Source organism: Pristis pectinata, chromosome 30, assembly GCF_009764475.1.
Source record: "Pristis pectinata isolate sPriPec2 chromosome 30, sPriPec2.1.pri, whole genome shotgun sequence".
Classification (NCBI taxonomy): Eukaryota; Metazoa; Chordata; class Chondrichthyes; order Rhinopristiformes; family Pristidae; genus Pristis; species Pristis pectinata.
The window spans coordinates 25,802,375-25,815,977 of NC_067434.1; the positions used below are offsets into that span (position 1 = coordinate 25,802,375).

Genomic DNA, 13,603 nt, shown 5'->3' on the forward strand with positions numbered 1-13,603 from the left:
TGTCTTGAGAAAACATGACAAAGGATCAACAAAGGCCAGGAACTAACTTGAAAGTGGATGAACTTTTTACTTAATTTATCCTGAATCACTTTGGATATGGTGATATCCAAAATTGTAATTTGAATTGGAAATGGTGAATTGGAAATGGTGAATGTTTAGACATTTTTCCAGCGGAGAGACCTATTCCACACCACTGATACACGACCATTACCGCAGTGTGGTCTGAGAGCACACAACTCATAGTTCCAGCAGCTCTCTCTCCTTTAAGGAAATATGCAAGTGACAGAGTTAAAAAGTTGCACAGCGAAAAGCTTTATAAACAAACACTGAAGAAAAATGTGTTCCTGTCAGTTCACCGTGAGATGAACTCCACACATCAGCAGTCTGGGCAAACACGTTGATGGAAGAGGGAGGATCTTGGAGCATTTAACTATTCCTTACCTGTATCCAGGTGCTGCCTGGTCCCTTGGAAGGCACCCTGTGTAAAAGAACTCTGCACAAATCATTCCTTTATAAATAGAAAGGGAGGCTTCATGTTGAAAGCTTTGCAGTTTGTGAATTAATACTTGGAGGGAAAATTCCTAATCCTTATATTAAAATAACATGCAAAGAAGACTAAACAATTCATCTTGCTTTAACTTTGTAAACCTGATCTGCAGAGATTTTTTTCATTTTATAATAGAAAATTCCAAGTTTTTGTTTGCTTCCATGACCGTTATAGAGGTTCAGTGAAGTGCTGCTTTGTGCTTCTGAAATCTTGGCAGGCTTTTGGGGAATTACATGGATGAGGAAACTTCCTGCCTTCGAAATGACCATATATTTTCTTTACTACTCCAGATATCCTGTTCTGAACAAATTGCAGTGGCTTGGTTTCTTTCCAAATTTTTGCAAAACCTATTAGTTCCAAAACAAAGAGAATTGTCCAACTTTCTGTACACTTCTGTGCTGTAGCCAATATCTAAATCTGACTGATGGAACTGCTCTGCAGATGGATCGATTTAATAAGGAAATGGCTAGTTATTGGTTCTTCAGACACATATGTGGGCTATAGATTTTTGTAAAACAACAATCAATAGGAGAAATAAGATCTTCTTTCCTTTCGATGAATGCTACATTTTGAGCTATCAGGATGTTGTCTGGATTCGAGTATGTTAGTTATAAGGAGAGTTTAGACAAACAGGTTGTTTCCGTCAGAGGCTGAGGAGAGAATACAGCTGCCAATAAAAGGAAGGTAAGCTGAAAGAGGCACACTTGCAGGTTGTTAGTCAATAAATGGTTGGCTAATTAGTTAATTGGCAGTAACCAATAAAAAGAAGTTAGGGTCAAGCAGAGTGGCCATAGTTGGAGTGGGCCAGTAATAGAGTGGAGAGCTGAGGTTTTGGCTTAAGAGGGTTTGGCATGAAGAGGCGGAGTAAGTGAGCGGAGGCTAAGGTGAGGTTCTGGTATAGTCTCTTTCTTTCTTATTGCACAGTTAGAGCAGTGGGAATGGCAGTCAGGACAGTGGTGTGTTCCTCTTGCAGGATGTGGGAAGTCTGGGAGTGTCCCTGATGACTACACTCACGAAAAGTACAATTGGCTGCAGCTCCTTGCAGACCGCATTAAGGAGCTGGAGCTGGATGAAGTCCTGATCATTTGGGAGGCTGAGGGGTTGCTTGACAGGACTTACAGGGAGACAGTCACGCCTAGGTTGCAGGTAGCTGAGTGACTGTCAGTAGAGAGAAAGAGGAAATAGGCAGTTAGTGCAGGGTACTCCAGTGGCTGTTCCCCTTGATAACAAGTATACCAGTTTGGATACTGTTGGTAGGGGAGATAACCTACCAGGGGAAAGCCACAGCGGCCAGGTCTCTGACACTGAGCCTGGCTCTGTAGCTCAGGAGGTAAGGGGGGGGGGGGGGGGGTGGCAGAGGAGAGGAGTGCAGTGCAGTGGTGATAGGGGATTTACTGGTTAGGGGAACAGACAGGAGATTCTGTGGATGAGAATGAGACTCCCAGATGGTAAGTTGCCTCCCAGGTGCCAGGGTCAGAGATGTCTTGGATTGAGTCCTCAGTATTCTTAAGGGGGAGGGGGAGCAGCCAGAAGTTGTGGTACACATTGGTACCAATGACATAGATAGGAAAAGGGATGAGGTCCTGAAAAGGGAATATAGGGAGTTAGGAAGCAAGCTAAAAAGCAGGACCTCAAGGGTGGTGATCTCTGGATTGCTGCCTGTGCCATGCGCCAGTGAGGGTAAGAATAGAAAGGTATGGTAGATGAATACGTGGCTGAAGAGTTGGTGCAGGGGGCAGGGTTTCAGATTTGTGGATCGCTGGGATCTCTTCTGGGGAAGGTATGACCTGTACAAAGGGGACGGGTTACACCTGAACTCAAGAGGGACCAATGTCCTTGTGGGCAGGTTTGCTAGAGCTGTTGGGGAGGGTTTAAACTAGGTTGGCGGGGGATAGGAGCCAGAATGTGAGGTCAGATGATGGAGCAGTTGTTGTAAAGGTAGATGTGATGTGCAGAGAGACCGTGAGGAAGGATAGGCAGGGGCTAGGGCACAAATGCAGTCAGTTGGATGGGTTGAAATGTGTTTACATTAATGCGACAAGTATTAAGAATAAGGCTGATGAACTTAAAGCACGGATCAGCACGTGGAATTATGATGTTGTGCCCAATAGAGACTTGGCTGTCACAAGGGCAGGATTGGCTGCTTGATGTTCCTTGGTCTAGATGTTTCAAAAGGGATAGGGAGGGCAGGAGGTAAAAAGAGGGGTAGGGGTGTGGTTATTGACAATGCTAATCAGGGATAGTATCACAGCTGCAGAAAGGAGGACAATGTGGAGGGATCATCTGCTGAGTCAGCGTGGGTGGAAGTCAGAAACAGGAAGGGAGTGATTACTCTATTGGGAGTATTCTACAGAGCCCCCAGTAGCAACCGGGACACTGAGGAGCAGATAAGTAGCAGATTTTAGAAAAGTGCTGAAATAACAGGTTGTTGTCATGGGAGACTTTAACTTCCCTAATATTGATTGGCACCTCTAGTGGCAAAAGGTTTAGATGGGGCAAAATGTGGTAGGTGTGTTCAGGGAGGATTCCTGACACAGTATGTGGACAGGCCGACTAGAGGAGAGGCCATACTAGATCTACTACTAGGCAATGAACCTTGTCAGGTGGTAGACCTCTTGGTGGGCGAGCATTTCGGAGATAGTGACCACAACTCCCTGACCTTTAGCATAGCAATGGACAGGGATAGGAGCAGACGATATGGGAAAGTTTTTAATTGGGCAAAGGCTAATTACGCTGGTATTAGGCAGGAAATTGGGAGCGTATATTGGGAACACATGTTCTCAGGGCAATACACAGCAGAAATGCGGAGGTTGTTTAGGGACTATTTGCATGGAGTTCTGGATAGGTTTGTCCCACTAAGACAGGGAAAGGATAGTAGGGTAAAGGAAGCATGGTTGACAAGAGAGGTGGAATGTTTAGTCAAGAAGAAGAAAGAAGCATACTTAAGGTTTAGGAAGCAAAAGTCAAGACAGGGCTCTTGGGAGTTATAGCAGGTAGCCAGGAAGGACCTTAAGAAGGGACCTAGGAGAGCTAGAAGGGAACATGAGATGGCCTTACTGAGAAGAAACAAGGAAAACCCAAGGCATTCTACACACTCATGAAGAACAGGAGGACGACTGGAGTGAGGGCAGGACCACTCAGGGATAAAGGGGAGACTTTGCCTGGAGGTAGGGAGGTTCTTAATGAATACTTTGCTTCAGTGTTCACCAGGGAGAGGGACTTTGATGAATGTGAGGTCAATGTAGAACAGACTAATGTGCTGGAGCGTGTTGAGGTTAAGAGAGGCAGTGTTGGAGCTTCTGAAAAACATTAGAATAGATAATTCCCTGGTTCTGGATGGAATACTACAGAAAGCAAGGGAAGAGATTGCTGGGGTGTTGACAATCATATTTGCATTGTCCCTGGCCACAGGAGTGGTAGCAGAGGATTGGAGGATGGCAAATGTTGTTCCCTTGTTCAAGAAAGGTAGTAAGGATAATCCTGGGAATTATAGACCAGTGAGTTTTATGTCAGTGGTGGGCAAGCTATTGGACAGGATTCTTAGGGACAGAATTTGAGTATTTGGAGAAGCATAGTTTTATTAGGGATAGTCAGCATGGTTTTGTGAGGGGCAGGTCATGCCTCATGAGTCTAACTGAGTTTTTTGAGGAGGTGACAAAATAAATTGGTGAAGGTAGAGCAGTGAATGTAGTTTATATGGATTTTAGTAAGGCCTTTGACAAGATTCCCCATGGTAGGCTTATCCAGAAAGTCATGAGACATGGGATCCATGGAAACTTGGCTGCGTGGATTTGGAATTGGCTTGACCACAGAAGGCAGAGGGTGGTAGTAGATGGAGCATATTTTGCCTGGAGGTCAGTGACCAGTGGTGTTCTGCAGGGATCTGTTCTGGACCCCTGCTCTTTGTGACTTTTATAAATGACGGATGTGGAAATGGGGTAGGTTAGTAAGTTTGCAGATGACATGAAGGTTGGAGGTGTTGTGGATAGTGTAGAAGGTTGTCATAAGTTACAATGGGATATAGACAGGATGCAGAGTTGGGCAGAGAAGTGACAGATGGAGTTCAATCTGGAGAAGTGAATTGATGCACTTTAGAAGATTGAACTTGAAGGCAGAGTACAAGGTTAATGGTAGGATTCTTGGCAGTGTGGAGGAACAGAGGGATCTTGGTGTCCAAGTCCATGGATCCCTCAAAGTTGCCATGCAAATTGATAGGGTGGTGAAGAAGGCATATGGTGCGCTGGCCTTCATTGTTGGGAGATTGAGTTCAAGAACCACGAGGTAATGTTGCAGCTCTATAAAACTCTGGTTAGACCACACTTGGAGTATTGTGTCCAGTTCTGGTTGCCTCATTATAAGAAGGACGTTGAAGCTTTGGAGAGGGTTCAGAGGAGATTTACCAGGATTCTGCCTGGATTAGAGAACAGGTCTTATGAGGAAAGGTTGAGCAAGCTCGGGCTTTTCTCTTTGGAGCGATGCAGGATGTGCGGTGACTTTATAGAGGTATATAAGATTAGGAGAGGCATAGGTAGAGTGGACAGCCAGCACCTTTTCCTCGGTGGCAATAGCCAATACCAGAGGATATCCATTTAAAGTGAGTGGGGAATAGTTTAGGGGAGATGTCAGAAGTAGATTTTTTACAGAGTCATGGGTGCCTGGAATGCACTGCTGGTGGTGGTGGTAGAGGCTGATACAATAGGGACATTTAAGAGACTCTTAGATAGTCACATGGATGTAAGAAAAATGTAGGGTTATGGGCTGTGTAGGAGGGAAGGGTTAGATTGATAGGGGAGTAGGTGTTTATATAGGTCAGCATAACATCATGGGCTGAAGGGCCTTACTGTGCTGTACTGTTCTATGTTCAACATTGAAATATCAAACACTCAAGGACATTGTTTTAAGGTGAGAGGGGGGACATTCAAAGGAGATGTGCGAGGCAAGTTTTTTTACATGCTAAGTGAGCGGTACCTGGAATTGCCTGCATGGGGAGATGGTGGAGGCAGATATGACAGCAATGTTTTCAGAGGCATTGAGACAGGCAGGGAATGGAGAGAGATGGACCATCTGCAGGCCGATGGGATTAATTTAGATTGACAACATGGTCGGCACAACATGGTGGGCCGGTGGGCCGAAGGGCCTGTTCCTGTGCTGTACTGGTCTATGTTCTACCTGCAACTGTTTTAGTGATTTCTAAGGTAGAATTTTCAGTCTGTTGGGAAGAGGCTTGTTTTGCATTTGATAAAATTCTTGAAATTTCTTGCATTAGGGTATTTCTTAGATAGCCAAAATTCATGCCACTTCAAGGGAACAAAGTTTGGAAGACAACCGATTGAATCCTACTTACTTCAGTCAGAGTAAAAGCCAAACATCAAGCTGATGTCCTGCCTCAAAGGGGAAGGGTCGATTTCTTCTTGGAAGGTCAGAGTTGTGCTTCAACAATTAATCATCTGAAACAACTTGAAAAAGTCTTGTTTAAATCTACACTGAGTTGAAAAACCAATGCCTTTTTATATAGTTTTTATATTATTGTTTTCAGATGTAACAGGCTTGGATCAGAGTCACATTTAGGATGTGGATCAGTTTGTGCCAGTTGTCTAGACAGTTGGGGGGCATGAAGATATCTCCATGGGTCCACCAGTGGTGATCAGGAGCATTCTGGCTCTTGGGCTGTGCAAACAGATTCAAAGCTTTCAAAATGACTCTTGGTAAATGCTTGAAAAAAAATAACAGGCCGTTGGAAGGGTTAAGGACTAATTTTGGAACTCTGCCAGAATGCAGTCTCTCTCTGTGCTTTCATTGTGTATGACGAATAATTCCGTTACTGAAACTACTGCACTGAAGCAGTATGTAAGTTACTATTTTGAACTACAATGTATGTTAAAATATACATTATATTGAGGTGATGTAATGTTTGTTCAGTGAAGAAGCTGACATAAAATTCCAAGAACTCAGTGTTTGCGTTTTCTTTTGACCACATTATCGGTCCTTCACCTTTACGAAGGCTTAGTTTGACCTCCATGTATTGTGCTTAGAAATTATAAAATAAATTCATTTTCCATTCAAAGAAACAGTCCCTTGTGGAATGAAAATTATTGTTATTTTCTTCCAGCTAAATTTTCTTCATATCTGGTTCACATTAGTATTTCTAGCCCTCTCAGGACTTTAGTTTCATGAAACTGTTTTCCAATGCCGTTGGCATGCATTATCTACCCGTTTTTTTTAAACTAGTTTCAGAATCTTTTTCCTTACAACCACCCAGACCTGCAAATCTCAGTTCAATAAAATGTTCCTTAATACCAGGGATTACATGAGATTGGAAGAAGTAGATGGGTATAACATTCCTGATTTTCCTCACTCCATTGTCAGCTGTGATTTCACGTGTCTCTGGAATTCTCCTCAACACTTCATTGCTCAACTGCTCTCTCTTGCCTTAAGATGGTCCTTAAAACCCATCCCCTTTGCCAGGATTTTGGTCAGCTATCTGATATCTCCTTATGGGTTGATGATATATTTGAAATGTGAAATATCATGGGGTGTTGTAGAAGTTAAAGGTGCTCTATAGATTGTGGCTCCCTTGAGTGTGTGTAGGTGCCATTTCACTTCCGTCTTATTTCCTCAAGTAATGAAGTCAGGAGTGTCCTGGACAGATGGCCTTCCTGAAATAAAGGCACGAAATAGAACATAAAACAGTACAGGAACAGGCCCTTCAGCCCACGATGTTGTGCTGAACTAATAAAGCTAATGGTGCCTAATTAAACTAATCCCTTTTGCCTGCACATGGTCCATCTCCCTCCATTCTCTGCACATACATGTACCTATCTAAGAGCCTCTTAAACACCTATCATATCTGCCTCCACCACCACCCCTGGCAGTGCATTCCAGGCACCCACCACTCTGTGTTTAAAAAGAAAGTTTACCCCACACATCTCCTTTGAACTCCCCTCCCCCCTCACTTTAAATGCATGCCCTCTAGTATTAGACATTTTGACCCTGAGAAAAAGATACCAGCTGTTTACCTGTGCCTCTCATAATTTTATAAACCTCTATCAGGTCTCCCCTCAACCTCCAGTGCTCCAGAGAAAACAACCCAAGTTTGTCCAACTTCTCCTTATAGCACCTGCCCTCTAATCCAGGCAGCATCCTGGTGAACCTCTTCTGTACCCTCTCCAAAGCCTCCACATCCTTCCTTTAATGGAGTTTTATAAAACTGCAACATAACTTCCTGACTCTTGATCTCAGTGCCTCAACTAATGAAGGCAAGCATGCCATATGCCTTCTTTACCACCCTATCAACCTGTGCAGCCACTTCCAAGGAGCTATGGACTTGGACCCCAAGATTTCTCTGTACATCAACTCTGTTAAGGGTCTTGCTGTTAACTGTATGTTAACTTTACATTTGATCCCCCAAATTTGACCTCACACTTGCCTGGATTAACTCCATCTACTAATTCTCTGCCCATATCTGCAAATGATCTATATCCCACTGTATCCTTTGGCAATCTTCTACACCATCCACAACACCACCAACCATTGTGTCATCTGCAAACTTACTAATCCACCCATCCATGTTTTCATCCAATTATATATCACAAACAGCAGACGTCCCAGTACAGATCCCTGTGGAACACAACTAACCACAGACCTCCAGCCAAAATAAGACCCATTGACCACTACCATCTGTCTCCTATGGGGAAGCCAAATCTGAATCCAAACAGCCAAGTCACCATGCATCTTATTTTTCTGGATGCGCCTACCATGAGGGACCTTGTCGAATGCCTTACTATAAGGGACCTTATTGAATGCCCTATTAATGCTGGAAACACAGCAGGTCAGGCAGCATCTATGTTCGTGTTTGACTTGAAATATTAATTCTGCTTCCTCTCTCCATAGATGCTGCCTGACCTGTTGAGTGTTTCTAGCATATTCTGTTTTTATTTTGGATTTCCAGCATCTGCAGATATCTTGTTTCCAGCCTTCTCCCTGAGCTGGGGAGTTGTTGGAGAAGCAGGGAAGACAAAGGGAAAATGAGGGGCTGCAAAGTCTGGTCACTCTTCTAGGTTAGTTTCTGTTCTGTCTCACCCCAGCCTCAGACTTCCTCTGTGGTCAGCCTTTCACTGTAATGAGAATGAATGTTTCTACAATCCTGGAAATCGCCTGAGTAGACGTAATCAGAGTGTGCAACTGATACTGAAATTTGGAGCAAGTGTTTTTGAATTACAGCCCAGCCACTTCCTAAAGCTTGAAGCATAAGGTAATCTCCTTTCTGAGAATGTTTCTCAATAGAAGCAAAGCAGCTGAAGGTGGAATGGTCCCAGTATGATGATGTTCACAGGCAAACCTTAAAACTCAGAACAAACTGATTATAACCCCTTGGAATGTTTTTGGAATATAAAGTCCTACTCTTCTCTGGGATGAGATCCACAGCATCCAATTTCCTAGAAACTGTGGCTGGTCATCATTCCTTTGATTGGAATTATTGACCCAAGTTGTTATGGTGCACCAGCAGAGATTAGACTCACTGCACAATAAAAAATGCTGATTAATGATCTGGCTCTGAGTTGGTGAGTAATATTTACACATGTTACTTTCAGGCTGATGTTTCTCTTTGCTTTTCACTCTCAGTTGAGTGAATGACAGCAGCCCCAAGCTCTTATCAGTCCATGATCTCTGCAGTTGTTCAGTACACTGTGCTCTGCAATTTCAGAGCCAACGCAGCGGTCTTCAAACTACCTTCAGAGATCACTGGAACAGGCACTCAAATTATAGTTCAAAGATAAAATGATTCTCATGCTGTTTCAGTTGTTCCTGAGAGGGATGTGAAAGTTGCAATAGAAATGCAGGTCTTTCTTGTCACTACAAGTGTAGAAATATTCCTGTGCAGAAATAACAGACAATTTAATGTTCATCCATGGGAGAGAGAAGCTGATATGGGTAGAGAGTGGGAGTGTAGAGAACTCCAGAGCCCTTTGTCCCAACCCCACAGCTACAAACCTGACAAAGATCCCCAGTATATCCTCGACTGAAACTGAATTTTACCACAGTTTTGAATTATGTCCCGATAACCTCGAAATTCTCACTGACTCGAAAGATTCACTTCACTCTCGATGAGACCACACTCCAGAAGCCACCGGAAATGAGAACTGCTGTCTCCAAACCAAGATGGAAATTCTGATGTTTCTGACAGTCAAATTGGGGGCATACTGGGGATCTCTGAGTCAAATGTGAGCACACTGCCAGCAAGCTCTCAGTGCAATCAGTAAGAACCTAGTGCCAGAGTTTGCAAATCAAGGTCAGTGAAAGGGCTCATTCATAATGCAGAGTTGCACAGAGATGCAGACTGTGCTTTAAGGTCTGTTCCACAAAGCTGGACAAAGGTCCCACCAAACCTAAATGTGCAGCCACACTAAGGCAGGATGTAGCTGAGCGGTTGGGACAAAGGGCTCTACGGGTTTCTACACTCCCACTCTCTACCCAGATCAGCCTCTCCCTCCCATGGATAAATATTAAATTGTCTGTTACTTCAGCACAAGAATATTTCTACATTTGAAGCAACAAGAAAGACCTGCTTTTTATATAGCTACTTTTGCATTCCTCTCAAGAGCTTCCTGAAACACTTTACAGCCAACGATCAGGCCACTTGGTTCATCCATCCAGGAAATCCTCGCTTTTTGACATTCAATACTTCCAGGGTTTTTATCCTCACTGTTCATCTTCTAGATTTTCTTTCTCAGGTATTGGCATCGGTTTATTATTGTCACTTGTTCCTAGGTACAGTGAGAAACTTGTCTTGCATACTGTTCATACAGATCAATTCATTACACAGCGCAGATGCATTGAGTTAGTACAGAGTGCATTGAGGTAGTACAGGGTAAAAACAATAACACAGTACAAAGTAAAGTGTCACAGCTACAGGGAAGTGCATAGCAGGTAGACAATAAGGTGCAAGGTCACAGCAAGGTAGATTGTGAGGTCAAGAGTCCATCTCATTGTATAAGGGAACCGTTCAATAGTCTTATTGCCGTGGGATAGAAGCTGTCCTTGAGCCTGGTGGTATGTGCCCTCAGGCTCCTGCATCTTCTGCCTGATGGGAGAGGAGAGAAGAGGGAATGACCCGGGTGGGTGGGGTCTTTGATTATGTTGGCTGCTTCACCAAGGCAGTGAGAGGTAAAGACAGAGTCCATGGAAGGGAGGCTGGTTTCTGTGACGCGCAGGGCTGTGTCCACAATTCTCTGCGGTTTCTTGCGGTCCTGGGCAGAGCAGTTGCCATACCAAGCCATGATGCATCCAGATAGGATGCTTTCTATGGTGCATCAATAAAAGTTGGTGAGTGTCAAAGGGACTGTTTCTGTGCTGTATCTCTCTATGACTATGTTGAATGCTATACACAGAACTTCTTAAATTTCTTTAGCCTCCTGAGGAAGTAGAGGCACTGGTGAGCTTTCTTGGCCGTGGTGTCTATGTGGTTGGACCAGGACAGGCTATTGGTGATGTTCATTCCTAGGAACTTGAAGCTCTCAATCCTCTCGATCTCAGCACCATTGATGTAGACAGGTGCATTTAGGTAGATTACCTAAAGTGGGAGAATTCCAAGCGCAAAGTGGAGGAACAGCACCTCATTTTGCATCTTGGAACCTTGCAGCCTAACAGCATGAACGTTGAATTCTCCCCCTTTAAGTTATTCCCACCCCCCACCACGCTTCTTCTTTTCTTCCCTTTCCTAGCCTCTCTCTTTCTACTTTTTTTCCTCTCTCTCCTTACCTGTGACCCATCCCCCGGTGGATCTGCTCTCCCCTCCTCCCCAGCACCTGCCTATCACTGTCCCTTACCTGCATCTCCCTATCACCACCCTGTGCCCACCTCGCCTCCCCTCTTTTGTCCACCTATCACTGCTCTGCTTTTCCCTCCTATATATTGGGCTCCCCCTTTTCCTATCTTCAGTCCTGAAGAAGGGTCCTGACCCGAAACGTTGACCGCCTGCTTTTCTCCACGGATGCTGCCTGGCCTGCTGAGTTCCTCCAGCATCACAGTGTTTTTCAGAACCACACACAGTACTCCAAGTGCGGTCTCACCAATGTGTTGTACAGCTGTAACGTGACATTCCAACTCTTATACTCAATGACCTGACCAATGAAGGCAAGCATTAATATTATGTTTCCCCGTCTGGTTTGGTGGCTTAGTTTGTAATGATGTTCCAGATTTACCTTCACCATTACTATCATTACAGCACAAAGGAGATCTCCTCTCAGCCCACTGTCCCACAGATCAGAGGGTCTCTCAGGATCCCAGGCTGGCTGCCCATTCCATTCTTCTACATCAGGGACAAGTTTCGTGCTACTCACAAGGATTGGTGCTTTGGCTCCAACTCTTCACCATCTACATCAATGATTTGGCTGAGAGGACCCAATGCGACATTTCTACATTTGCTGATGGCACTAAGCTGTGTGGGAGTGTGAGGACTTGTGGGGATGCTTCAGGAGGGTAGAGAGAGGCTGAGGGAGTGAGCAGAGGGAGGCCAGTGGAAAACTGTAGCAAAACACAAAAGCTGATCATTTCCCACCTGGTGACAGAATGGGAAATGTTGCTGTTCGAAGGGGCCTGGATGTTCATGTACAAGTCATTGCGAGCCAATTTATAGTTTAGCAAACAGTCAGGTGGACAAATGAGAAATTAGCCTTTATTGTCATAGGATTTGAGCACAAAAGTGCAGTTATACAGGCCAGTTGTTAGAGTTTTGATTTCCTTACCTAGTAGAGGATATACTTTCCCTAGAGAGAATGCAGTGAAGATTCACCAGACTATTGCTGGGAAGGTGAGTATGTCACATGAGGAATTCTGCTGGATTCAAGGATAGTCTCGGAAAACCAATCAAGTATTTGCTTTAAAATGGTGCAGGGGAAAGAGGTGCTTCATGAATCACCTGGAACCCCAACCAGTGGAGATTCTGCCACTTGTCTTAAACCCCAGCATCTGTCCATCCCACGAGTAGACTTGGCCTCCATACTCCAGTGGTTATAAAAATGAGAGGTGATCTCATTGAAATGTTCAAAATTATGAGGGGGCTCAACAGGATCAATACAAGGCAGATGTTTCGACTGTCTGAGGAGTCTCTAGAACTGAGGTCACAGTCTCAGTACAAAGGATGGGCCCTTCAGGACTGAATGAAGTGAAATTTCTTCATTCAAAGATTGGTGAGACTTTGGGATTCCCTACCTTGGAGGTTCAGTCATCGACTCATTTATAACAGGGATCAATATCAATTGGATATTGATGGAATCAAGGGATATGGCGATTGTGCAGGAAAATTTTGCTGAGGTAGAAAATCAGCCATGTTCTTGTTGAATGGTAGTGTCGTCCCGAAATCAATTTTCCCTTTCCCTCCGCTGTAAATAACACAGTGCCACAAGGTCGATTCGAACAAATACCTTTATTAGCAGTGCACCGCTAGGAGAATTCTCTTCAGCACTCACTGAGAGTCGCTTCCCGAGTTCTCTCCGAACAAAGGGCAGACAGACATTTATACAGGAATTGTCACGCACATCCCATGCAAACGGCGCCGCGAGTTTCGGTCAAGCTATAGAGATCCCAAGACAGCTATCACACCTTTTGACTTAGTATAATTGAGTTATAATCAAGGCTTTCAAAGGCAGGTATCACCCTTCATTGTTCAGACCAAGTCTTCACCTCGATGTTAATTACACTCAGTATCGCCACCGTCTGACATATAGGAATGGTTCGTTACCCGAAACAAAGGCAGTTAACATACTTAACATTTCAACCTAACTAGTGGGTCAGCAGCTTGCTAGTCCTTGCTAAAGAAATATAAATGCATAGATATATATTTTGTTTGCCAGTTATAGGTATGGTTGCAATTCTTAACCCTTCACTTCCTCAGTAGAGCAGGGTCAAAGGGCTGAATGGCCTGTGCTTGCTCCTGCACCTTACATTCCTTTACGCTCTGCTCCCAGGGCTTGTCTGTCTGCCTCCCTCAGCTGTTGCTGAGCAGACAGTTTCTTCCCATCATCAGTAATGATATTCACCATGCCATCTGCTCCAGTG

General features: G+C 44.3%; 1 protein-coding gene and 1 long non-coding RNA gene across 5 annotated transcripts in view; both read left to right on the plus strand.

The window, feature by feature from the left end:
* The window catches only part of rassf4a (Ras association domain family member 4a), a 170,932-nt gene that overhangs the window by 128,639 nt on the left and 28,690 nt on the right, over positions 1–13,603 (plus strand). The gene's annotated exons all lie outside the window — the stretch shown is intronic.
* Positions 1,368–6,268, plus strand: LOC127584655 (uncharacterized). Its single transcript, XR_007958416.1, has 3 exons — positions 1,368–1,431; positions 5,814–5,965; positions 6,084–6,268. It is a non-coding gene; the product is annotated as an uncharacterized LOC127584655 (long non-coding RNA).